Source organism: Eubalaena glacialis, chromosome 1 (assembly GCF_028564815.1).
Source record: "Eubalaena glacialis isolate mEubGla1 chromosome 1, mEubGla1.1.hap2.+ XY, whole genome shotgun sequence".
In the NCBI taxonomy this organism is placed as follows: Eukaryota; Metazoa; Chordata; class Mammalia; order Artiodactyla; family Balaenidae; genus Eubalaena; species Eubalaena glacialis.
The window spans coordinates 75,056,332-75,069,692 of NC_083716.1; positions in this window are offsets into that span (position 1 = coordinate 75,056,332).

Genomic DNA, 13,361 nt, shown 5'->3' on the forward strand with positions numbered 1-13,361 from the left:
GAACTAGTACTGCAGGGCTGTAAATGAAACCTGCCCTCAAAATGTCTTGAGGGAGGTAATGGCCAAAATATTTCAAAAGGTGACACATACTTCAAGTAAACACTTTGAAGAACTAAGCTCTAATCACAGCTGGAAAAATAAAAAGCACATGTCTTAAAGCTCAATTTCAACGCATTATGAGACACATGCAAATTCAACCACAAAGAGGTATCAGCTCACACCAGTCAGAATAACCATCAGCAAAAAACTACAAAGAATAAATGCTGAAGGTGCTGTGGAGAAGTGCATACCCTCAACTTTATATGGGACGTAACCTGGAAAGAGCCACTAAAGAGAACAGAATGGAGGTGCCTTTAAAAGGTAAACATTGAGCTACCATATGATCCAGCAGACCCATTCCTGGAACTATAACCTAAGAAGACAGAATTGGAAAGATACAGGCAGGCAAATCTGAATTGCATAGTATTACAATAGCCAAGATATGGAAGTAACCAAAAAGTCCACCGACAGATAGGTGGACAAAGAAGAACTGCTACACGTACAGATGGAATATGAGCTAGCGAAAAAATGAAACAATGCCATTGGCAGCACCATAGATGAGTCTAGAAGTAATCACGCAACTTGTAGTAAGTGAGACAGCGAAAGACACATATCCTATCATATCACATACAGGTGTTACCTAAAAATTGAAACAAACGAAGATATTTCCACAGAGAAAGGCAATCACAGATTCAGTACAAAAACTTATGGTTCGCCAAATGGAAAGGTGTGAGGATTGGATACACTACCATATTGAGGTTAATGGAGAGACACAAACACATGTGAAATATATAATCACCAGAGATCTACGGAATACCAAGGGAAGACTACTCAACATTGTGTCATAACCTACATGGGAAAAGGATCTGAAGAAGAATAGATATATGTATATGTGTGAAAGAACCACATCTTGCACACCTAGAACAAACAAAACATTGTAATCAAGTTTGCTGTGATAAAAAATAAAAATTAAGTTAAAACTACGAACAAGAAGTAATGAGACATAAACTTCAAGGGCTTTTTCCTGGCACATTCCATTCTAATTTACAACCTAGAACACCACTTCCAGTAAGGCTCTGTTGCCCTAGTAACCAGATTTGGTAAAGGAGAAATGCTGCCGCCTTGTGGCCCATTCCCACAAGAGAAGCTTTTAACCCACAGCTAATGGTCACTTAACATTCACAAGGACTCAGGGCTGTAAAGGACACCTGCCCTCAAAATTGTGCTGAGGTAGGGAATGGATAAAACAATGCAAAACAGGCAAAATTGTCAAGAAGATAGTATGAAGAGGTAAGTTTTACTCACTCTCTTTTTAAAAAAAGGAAAATGGATAAAAGCTCAACCTCAGGAAGTATTAGACTCATGCAGTCTAATCTACAAAAAGTTTTCAACTCACACCAGTCGACTGACCATCAGCAAAAAGCCTACAAACAATCAATGCTGAAGAGGTTTTAGAGAACTGTGTACCCTCTAGCTGCTGGTGAGATGTAAAGTGGTTAACAGCCAATAATGAGAACAGAAAGGAGCTGCGTTTAAAAGGAAAAATTGAGGTACCATTCAACCCAGCAGGCGCACCAATGGGCCTCTCACCTGAGAAGACCAGAATCAAGAAGACCCGGGCTGCAAAAGCTGCACTGCAGCCTTATTCACAATAGACAAGACAGTGAAGCAACCAAAATGTCCATCAACAGATGAAGGGATAAAGAAGAAGGGGTCCATGTACACAATGAATACTAGCCATGGAAAACAATGAAACACTGCTCTTTGAGGCACCATAGATGATCTTGGAGATAATCACAGAACATGAGGTAAGTCGGAAAGCAAAAGTCCTATATCCTATGAAATCACGTATAGGCGTTATCTAATAACTGACACAAATGAACCTATTTCCACAGGGAAAGGCAATCACAGACTTATAAAAAAAAACTATGCTTACCTAAAAGGAAAGGTGGGGGGAATGGATAAATGAAGATTAGCGTTACCATATGTATACAAATTCATATTATATACATATATCAAAAAGACCGACCATATAGCAAGGGAGGTTGATGGAACACTCTGTAATAATTTATATGGGAAGAGGATCTCTACATAAATAGATATATGTAATGTGCATTTAACCCAACATTTAAACCCAGCATTTAAACCCAACAGCAACTTTAAACCCACTGCAAAAGATCTCTGAATATTCACCAATTCAGTTCTGTAAATGACACCTGCCCTCCAAAAAATACTGAGGTCGAAAATCGACCACAAAATTCAAGAGTGCAACCTTCCAAAAAGACAATTTGAAGAGGTAGATTGTACTCACACTTTTTTTTCTTTTTTCTTTTAACACAAAAGAAAAAGGCGTGGAAAAATGATGAATTTTAGGAATTTTTAAAGACATGTAAACCCAAATTACAAAAACCTATCAGCTCACACCAGTCAGAATGGCCCTCGACAAAAATGCTGCAAACAATAAATGCTGACGTGACTGTGGAGAAATGAGTACCCTCGATTCTAAGGGGGACGTGGTAAGAGCCACTAATGAAAGCACAATTGAGGTGCCTTGAAAAGGTAACATTGAGCTACCACACCAGTCAATCAATCATACCCACTGCTGGGTGTATCACCTGAGAAAATGAAAATCCAAAAGTCACAGGCTGGCAATCCTGCACTCTAGCAATAGTTACCATAGGCAACACTTGGAAGCAAAGAAAAAGTCCATCAACAGAGGAATGCACCAAGAAGAAGTGGTCCATGTACACAATGGAATATTAGCCATGGAAAACATTGAAGCACTGCTCTTTGAGGCACCATACATGAGCCTGGAGATAATCACAAAACATGAAGTAGGACGGAAAGCAAAAGACCTATATCCTATAATATCACTTATGGCATTATCTAATAACTGACACAAATGAACATATTTCCAAAGAGAAAGACACTCACGGGCTTAGAAAACAAACTATGCTCATCTAAAAGGAAAGGAGGGGGGAATTGATAAATGAAGAATAGTGTTACTATATGTATACAAATATATATTATATACATGTATCAAAAAGACGGAACATATAGCAAGGGAGGTCTATGGAACACTGTAATATTTTACATAGGAAGAGGATCTGTACATTAATAGACATACATAATGTACAAATGAACCAGATTGTGTACACCTAGGACAAACAATATTCTAATCTTTACTCTGATTAAAAAAATTTAAAAAAGCAAGAAGAAGTAATGAGACATAAACTCATGGGGATTTCTCCTGGCAAATTCCATTCTCATTTACAACCTAGGACAACGACTTCCAGAAAGGCTCTGCTGCCCTAGTACCCAGATTGGGGAATGGAGAAATGCTGCCTCCTTGTGGCCGTTTCCCACAACAGCAGCTTTAAACCCACTGCGAAAGGTCACTAAATATTCACCAACTTGCAGTTCTGTAAATGACACCTGCCCTCCAAAAAATTTCTGGGGTCAAAAATCGACCAAAAAATTCAAAAGAGGGCAACCTTCGAAGAAGACAATTTCAAGAGGTATATTGTACACACGGTTTTTTCTTTTAAGTGAAAAGAAAAAGGTGTGGGAAAATGATAAAATTTAGGAATTTTTAAAGATATGCAAACCGAAATTACAAATACCTATCAGCTCACAGCAGTCAGAATGGCCATCAGCAAAAATGCTGCAAACAATACATGCTGAAGGGATTGTGGAGAAATGTGTACCCTGAGCTCTAAGGGGGACGTGGTAAGAACCATTACTGTAAACACAATGGAGGTGCTTTGAAAAGGTAAACATTGAGCTACCAGTGAATCAAGCATACCATCTGCTGAGCCTATCACCTGAGAAACTGAGAATCAAAAAGTCACAGGCTGGCAAACCTGTACGCCAGCAATACTTACCATAGTCAACACATGGAAGCAACAAAAATGTCCATCAACAGAGGAATGCACCAAGGAGAAGTGGTCCATGTATACAACGGAATAGTACTCCAGTAAAAAATATAAATTAAATTTAAAAAACAAACAAATGTAAGGAGACATCAGCATCTGTGGGTTTCTCCGGGCACATTCCACTCTAATTTATAACCGAAGAGCACCACTGGCTGGTAGGTCTGTTTCCCTAGTACCAGCGTGGGGAATGTAGAAAGGCTGCCACCCTCTGGCCGTTACCTGCAAAAGGAGGTTTAAAGCTAATGGTCACTTCATATGAACTAGTACTGCAGGGCTGTAAATGAAACCTGCCCTCAAAATGTCTTGAGGGAGGTAATGGCCAAAATATTTCAAAAGGTGACACATACTTCAAGTAAACACTTTGAAGAACTAAGCTCTAATCACAGCTGGAAAAATAAAAAGCACATGTCTTAAAGCTCAATTTCAACGCATTATGAGACACATGCAAATTCAACCACAAAGAGGTATCAGCTCACACCAGTCAGAATAACCATCAGCAAAAAACTACAAAGAATAAATGCTGAAGGTGCTGTGGAGAAGTGCATACCCTCAACTTTATATGGGACGTAACCTGGAAAGAGCCACTAAAGAGTACAGAATGGAGGTGCCTTTAAAAGGTAAACATTGAGCTACCATATGATCCAGCAGACCCATTCCTGGAACTATAACCTAAGAAGACAGAATTGGAAAGATACAGGCAGGCAAATCTGAATTGCATAGTATTACAATAGCCAAGACATGGAAGTATCCAAAAAGTCCACCGACAGATGGGTGGACAAAGAAGAACTGCTACATGTACAGATGGAATATGAGCTAGCGAAAAAATGAAACAATGCCATTTGCAGCACCATAGATGAGTCTAGAAGTAATCACGCAACTTGTAGTAAGTGAGACAGCGAAAGACACATATCCTATCATATCACATACAGGTGTTACCTAAAAATTGAAACAAACGAAGATATTTCCACAGAGAAAGGCAATCACAGATTCAGTACAAAAACTTATGGTTCGCCAAATGGAAAGGTGTGAGGATTGGATACACTACCATATTGAGGTTAACGGAGAGATACAAACACATGTGAAATATATAATCACCAAAGACCTACGGAATACCAAGGGAAGACTACTCAACATTGTGTCATAACCTACATGGGAAAAGGATCTGAAGAAGAATAGATATATGTATATGGGTGAAAGAAGCACATCTTGCACACCTAGAACAAACAAAACATTGTAATCAAGTTTGCTGTGATAGAAAATAAAAATTAAGTTAAAAATACGAACAAGAAGTAATGAGACATAAACTTCAAGGGCTTTTTCCTGGCACATTCCATTCTAATTTACAACCTAGAACACCACTTCCAGTAAGGCTCTGTTGCCCTAGTAACCAGATTTGGTAAAGGAGAAATGCTGCCGCCTTGTGGCCCATTCCCGCAAGAGCAGCTTTTAACCCACAGCTAATGGTCACTTAACATTCACAAGGACTCAGGGCTGTAAAGGACACCTGCCCTCAAAATTGTGCTGAGGTAGGGAATGGATAAAACAATGCAAAACAGGCAAAACTGTCAAGAAGATAGTATGAAGAAGTAAGTGTTACTCACTCTCTTTTTAAAAAAAGGAAAATGGATAAAAGTTCAACCTCAGGAAGTATTAGACTCATGCAATCTAATCTACAAAAAGTTTTCAACTCACACCAGTTGACTGACCATCAGCAAAAAGCCTACAAACAATCAATGCTGAAGAGCTTTTAGAGAACTGTGTACCCTCTAGCTGCTGGTGAGATGTAAAGTGGTTAACAGCCAATAATGAGAACAGAAAGGAGCTGCGTTTAAAAGGAAAAATTGAGGTACCATTCAATCCAGCAGGCGCACCAATGGGCCTCTCACCTGAGAAGACCAGAATCAAGAAGACCCGGGCTGCAAAAGCTGCACTGCAGCCTTATTCACAATAGACAAGACAGTGAAGCAACCAAAATGTCCATCAACAGATGAAGGGATAAAGAAGAAGTGGTCCATGTACACAATGAATACTAGCCATGGAAAACAATGAAACACTGCTCTTTGAGGCACCATAGATGATCTTGGAGATAATCACAGAACATGAGGGAAGTCGGAAAGCAAAAGTCCTATATCCTATGAAATCACTTATAGGCGTTATCTAATAACTGACACAAATGAACATATTTCCACAGGGAAAGGCAATCACAGACTTATAAAAAAAAACTATGCTTACCTAAAAGGAAAGTTGGGGGAAATGGATAAATGAAGATTAGCGTTACCATATGTATACAAATTCATATTATATACATATATCAAAAAGACCGACCATATAGCAAGGGAGGTTGATGGAACACTCTGTAATAATTTATATGGGAAGAGGATCTCTACATAAATAGATATATATAATGTGCATTTAACCCAACATTTAAACCCAGCATTTAAACCCAACAGCAGCTTTAAACCCACTGCAAAAGATCTCTAAATATTCACCAATTCAGTTCTGTAAATGACACCTGCCCTCCAAAAAATACTGAGGTCGAAAATCGACCACAAAATTCAAGAGTGCAACCTTCCAAAAAGACAATTTGAAGAGGTAGATTGTACTCACACTTTTTTTTTCTTTTTTCTTTTAACACAAAAGAAAAAGGCGTGGAAAAATGATGAATTTTAGGAATTTTTAAAGACATGTAAACCCAAATTACAAAAACCTATCAGCTCACACCAGTCAGAATGGCCCTCGACAAAAATGCTGCAAACAATAAATGCTGACGTGACTGTGGAGAAATGAGTACCCTCGATTCTAAGGGGGACGTGGTAAGAGCCACTAATGAAAGCACAATTGAGGTGCCTTGAAAAGGTAACATTGAGCTACCACACCAGTCAATCAATCATACCCACTGCTGGGTGTATCACCTGAGAAAATGAAAATCCAAAAGTCACAGGCTGGCAATCCTGCACTCTAGCAATAGTTACCATAGGCAACACTTGGAAGCAACGAAAAAGTCCATCAACAGAGGAATGCACCAAGAAGAAGGGGTCCATGTACACAATGGAATATTAGCCATGGAAAACATTGAAGCACTGCTCTTTGAGGCACCATACATGAGCCTGGAGATAATCACAAAACATGAAGTAGGACGGAAAGCAAAAGACCTATATCCTATAATATCACTTATGGCATTATCTAATAACTGACACAAATGAACATATTTCCAAAGAGAAAGACACTCACGGGCTTAGAAAACAAACTATGCTCATCTAAAAGGAAAGGAGGGGGGAATTGATAAATGAAGAATAGTGTTACTATACGTATACAAATATATATTATATACATGTATCAAAAAGACCGAACATATAGCAAGGGAGGTCTATGGAACACTGTAATATTTTACATGGGAAGAGGATCTGTACATTAATAGACATTCATAATGTACAAATGAACCAGATTGTGTACACCTAGGACAAACAATATTCTAATCTTTACTCTGATTAAAAAAATTTAAAAAACCAAGAAGAAGTAATGAGACATAAACTCATGGGGATTTCTCCTGGCAAATTCCATTCTCATTTACAACCTAGGAGAACGACTTCCAGAAAGGCTCTGCTGCCCTAGTACCCAGATTGGGGAATGGAGAAATGCTGCCTCCTTGTGGCCGTTTCCCACAACAGCGGCTTTAAACCCACTGCGAAAGGTCACTAAATATTCACCAACTTGCAGTTCTGTAAATGACACCTGCCCTCCAAAAAATTTCTGGGGTCAAAAATCGACCAAAAAATTCAAAAGAGGGCAACCTTCGAAGAAGACAATTTCAAGAGGTATATTGTACACACGGTTTTTTCTCTTTTTATTTTATTTTATTTTATTTTATTTTATTTTATTTTATTTTATTTTTTTTTAAACATCTTTATTGAAGTATAATTGCTTTACAATGGTGTGCTAGCTTCTGCTTTACAACAAAGTGAATCAGTTACACATATACATATGTTGCCATATCTCTTCCCTCTTGCATCTCCCTCCCTCCCACCCTCCCTATCCCACCCCTCTAGGTGGTCACAAAGCACCGAGCTGATCTCCCTGTGCTATGCGGCTGCTTCCCACTAGTTATCTATTTTACATTTGGTAGTGTATATATGTCCATGACACTCTCTCACCCTGTCACATCTCACCCCTCCCCCTCCCCATATCCTCAAGTCCATTCTCTAGTAGGTCTGTGTCTTTATTCCCATCTTGCCACTAGGTTCTTCATGACCTCTTTTTTTTTTTTTTCCCTTAGATTCCATATATATGTGTTAGCATACTGTATTTGTTTTTCTCTTTCTGACTTACTTCACTCTGTATGACAGACTCTAACTCCATCCACCTCATTACAAACACCTCCATTTCATTTCTTTTTATGGCTGAGTAATATTCCATTGTATATATGTGCCACATCTTCTTTATCCATTCATCCGATGATGGACACCTAGGTTGCTTCCATGTCCTGGCTATTGTAAACAGAGCTGCAATGAATATTTTGGTACATGACTCTTTCTGAATTCTGGTTTTCTCAGGGTATATGCCCAGTAGTGGGATTGCTGGGTCATATGGTAGTTCTATTTTTAGTTTTTTAAGGAACCTCCATACTGTTCTCCATAGTGGCTCTATCAATTTACATTCCCACCAACAGTGCAAGAGTGTTCCCTTTTCTCCACACCCTCTCCAGCATTTATTGTTTCTAGATTTTTTGATGATGGCCATTCTGACCGGTGTGAGATGATACCTCATTGTAGTTTTGATTTGCATTTCTCTAATGATTAATGATGTTGAGCATTCTTTCATGTGTCTGTTGGCAATCTGTATATCTTCTTTGGAGAAATGTCTATTTAGGTCTTCTGCTCATTTTTGGATTGGGTTGTTTGTTTTTTTGTTATTGAGCTGCATGAGCTGCTTGTAAATCTTGGAGATTAATCCTTTGTCCGTTGCTTCATTTGCAAATATTTTCTCCCATTCTGAGGGTTGTCTTTTGGTCTTGTTTATGGTTTCCTTTGCTGTGCAAAAGCTTTTAAGTTTCATTAGGTCCCATTTGTTTATTTGTGTTTTTATTTCCATTTCTCTAGGACCTGGGTCAAACAGGATCTTGCTGTGACTTATGTCATAGAGTGTTCTGCCTATGTTTTCCTCTAAGAGTTTGATAGTGTCTGGCCTTACACTTAGGTCTTTAATCCATTTTGAGTTTATTTTTGTGTATGGTGTTAGGGAGTGTTCTAATTTCATACTTTTACATGTACCTGTCCAATTTTCCCAGCACCACTTATTGAAGAGGCTGTCTTTTCTCCACTGTATATGCTTGCCTCCTTTATCAAAGATAAGGTGACCATATGTGCGTGGGCTTATCTCTGGGCTTTCTATCCTGTTCCATTGATCTATATTTCTGTTTTTGTGCCAGTACCAAACTGTCTTGATTACTGTAGCTTTGTAATATAGTCTGAAGTCAGGGAGCCTGATTCCTCCAGCTCCATTTTTCGTTCTCAAGATTGCTTTGGCTATTCGGGGTCTTTTGTGTTTCCATACAAATTGTGAAATTTTTTGTTCTAGTTCTGTGAAAAATGCCAGTGGTAGTTTGATAGGGATTGCATTGAATCTGTAGATTGCTTTGGGTAGCAGAGTCATTTTCACAATGTTGATTCTTCCAATCCAAGAACATGGTATATCTCTCCATCTATTTGTATCATCTTTAATTTCTTTCATCAGTGTCCTATAATTTTCTGCATACAGGTCTTTTGTCTCCTTAGGTAGGTTTATTCCTAGGTATTTTATTCTTTTTGTTGCAATGGTAAACGGGAGTGTTTTCTTAATTTCACTTTCAGATTTTTCATCATTAGTATACAGGAATGCAAGAGATTTCTGTGCATTAATTTTGTATCCTGCTACTTTACCAAATTCATTGATTAGCTCTAGTAGTTTTCTGGTAGCATCTTTTGGATTCTCTATGTATAGTATCATGTCATCTGCAAACAGTGACAGCTTTACTTCTTCTTTTCCGATTTGGATTCCTTTTATTTCTTTTTCGTCTCTGATTGCTGTGGCTAACACTTCCAAAACTATGTTGAATAATAGTGGTGAGAGTGGGCAACCTTGTCTTGTTCCTGATCTTAGTGGAAATGGTTTCAGTTTTCCACGGTTTTTTCTTTTAAGTGAAAAGAAAAAGGTGTGGGAAAATGATAAAATTTAGGAATTTTTAAAGATATGCAAACCGAAATTACAAATACCTATCAGCTCACAGCAGTCAGAATGGCCATCAGCAAAAATGCTGCAAACAATACATGCTGAAGGGATTGTGGAGAAATGTGTACCCTGAGCTCTAAGGGGGACGTGGTAAGAACCATTACTGTAAACACAATGGAGGTGCTTTAAAAAGGTAAACATTGAGCTACCAGTGAATCAAGCATACCATCTGCTGAGCCTATCACCTGAGAAACTGAGAATCAAGAAGTCACAGGCTGGCAAACCTGTACGCCAGCAATACTTACCATAGTCAACACATGGAAGCAACAAAAATGTCCATCAACAGAGGAATGCACCAAGGAGAAGTGGTCCATGTATACAACGGAATAGTACTCCAGTAAAAAATATAAATTAAATTTAAAAAACAAACAAATGTAAGGAGACATCAGCATCTGTGGGTTTCTCCGGGCACATTCCACTCTAATTTATAACCGAAGAGCACCACTGGCTGGTAGGTCTGTTTCCCTAGTACCAGCGTGGGGAACGTAGAAAGGCTGCCACCCTCTGGCCGTTACCTGCAAAAGCAGGTATAAAGCTAATGGTCACTTCATATAAACTAGTACTGCAGGGCTGTAAATGAAACCTGCCCTCAAAATGTCTTGAGGGAGGTAATGGCCAAAATATTTCAAAAGGTGACACATACTTCAAGTAAACACTTTGAAGAACTAAGCTCTAATCACAGCTGGAAAAATAAAAAGCACATGTCTTAAAGCTCAATTTCAACGCATTATGAGACACATGCAAATTCAACCACAAAGAGGTATCAGCTCACACCAGTCAGAATAACCATCAGCAAAAAACTACAAAGAATAAATGCTGAAGGTGCTGTGGAGAAGTGCATACCCTCAACTTTATATGGGACGTAACCTGGAAAGAGCCACTAAAGAGAACAGAATGGAGGTGCCTTTAAAAGGTAAACATTGAGCTACCATATGATCCAGCAGACCCATTCCTGGAACTATAACCTAAGAAGACAGAATTGGAAAGACACAGGCAGGCAAATCTGAATTGCATAGTATTACAATAGCCAAGATATGGAAGTAACCAAAAAGTCCACCGACAGATGGGTGGACAAAGAAGAACTGCTACATGTACAGATGGAATATGAGCTAGCGAAAAAATGAAACAATGCCATTGGCAGCACCATAGATGAGTCTAGAAGTAATCACGCAACTTGTAGTAAGTGAGACAGCGAAAGACACATATCCTATCATATCACATACAGGTGTTACCTAAAAATTGAAACAAACGAAGATATTTCCACAGAGAAAGGCAATCACAGATTCAGTACAAAAACTTATGGTTCGCCAAATGGAAAGGTGTGAGGATTGGATACACTACCATATTGAGGTTAACAGAGAGATACAAACACATGTGAAATATATAATCACCAAAGACCTACGGAATACCAAGGGAAGACTACTCAACATTGTGTCATAACCTACATGGGAAAAGGATCTGAAGAAGAATAGATATATGTATATGGGTGAAAGAAGCACATCTTGCACACCTAGAACAAACAAAACATTGTAATCAAGTTTGCTGTGATAAAAAATAAAAATTAAGTTAAAACTACGAACAAGAAGTAATGAGACATAAACTTCAAGGGCTTTTTCCTGGCACATTCCATTCTAATTTACAACCTAGAACACCACTTCCAGTAAGACTCTGTTGCCCTAGTAACCAGATTTGGTAAAGGAGAAATGCTGCCGCCTTGTGGCCCATTCCCGCAAGAGCAGCTTTTAACCCACAGCTAATGGTCACTTAACATTCACAAGGACTCAGGGCTGTAAAGGACACCTGCCCTCAAAATTGTGCTGAGGTAGGGAATGGATAAAACAATGCAAAACAGGCAAAACTGTCAAGAAGATAGTATGAAGAAGTAAGTGTTACTCACTCTCTTTTTAAAAAAAGGAAAATGGATAAAAGTTCAACCTCAGGAAGTATTAGACTCATGCAATCTAATCTACAAAAAGTTTTCAACTCACACCAGTTGACTGACCATCAGCAAAAAGCCTACAAACAATCAATGCTGAAGAGCTTTTAGAGAACTGTGTACCCTCTAGCTGCTGGTGAGATGTAAAGTGGTTAACAGCCAATAATGAGAACAGAAAGGAGCTGCATTTAAAAGGAAAAATTGAGGTACCATTCAATCGAGCAGGCGCACCAATGGGCCTCTCACCTGAGAAGACCAGAATCAAGAAGACCCGGGCTGCAAAAGCTGCACTGCAGCCTTATTCACAATAGACAAGACAGTGAAGCAACCAAAATGTCCATCAACAGATGAAGGGATAAAGAAGAAGTGGTCCATGTACACAATGAATACTAGCCATGGAAAACAATGAAACACTGCTCTTTGAGGCACCATAGATGATCTTGGAGATAATCACAGAACGTGAGGGAAGTCGGAAAGCAAAAGTCCTATATCCTATGAAATCACTTATAGGCGTTATCTAATAACTGACACAAATGAACATATTTCCACAGGGAAAGGCAATCACAGACTTATAAAAAAAAACTATGCTTACCTAAAAGGAAAGGTGGGGGGAATGGATAAATGAAGATTAGCGTTACCATATGTATACAAATTCATATTATATACATATATCAAAAAGACCGACCATATAGCAAGGGAGGTTGATGGAACACTCTGTAATAATTTATATGGGAAGAGGATCTCTACATAAATAGATATATATAATGTGCATTTAACCCAACATTTAAACCCAGCATTTAAACCCAACAGCAGCTTTAAACCCACTGCAAAAGATCTCTAAATATTCACCAATTCAGTTCTGTAAATGACACCTGCCCTCCAAAAAATACTGAGGTCGAAAATCGACCACAAAATTCAAGAGTGCAACCTTCCAAAAAGACAATTTGAAGAGGTAGATTGTACTCACACTTTTTTTTTCTTTTTTCTTTTAACACAAAAGAAAAAGGCGTGGAAAAATGATGAATTTTAGGAATTTTTAAAGACATGTAAACCCAAATTACAAAAACCTATCAGCTCACACCAGTCAGAATGGCCCTCGACAAAAATGCTGCAAACAATAAATGCTGACGTGACTGTGGAGAAATGAGTACCCTCGATTCTAAGGGGGACGTGGTAAGAGCCACTAA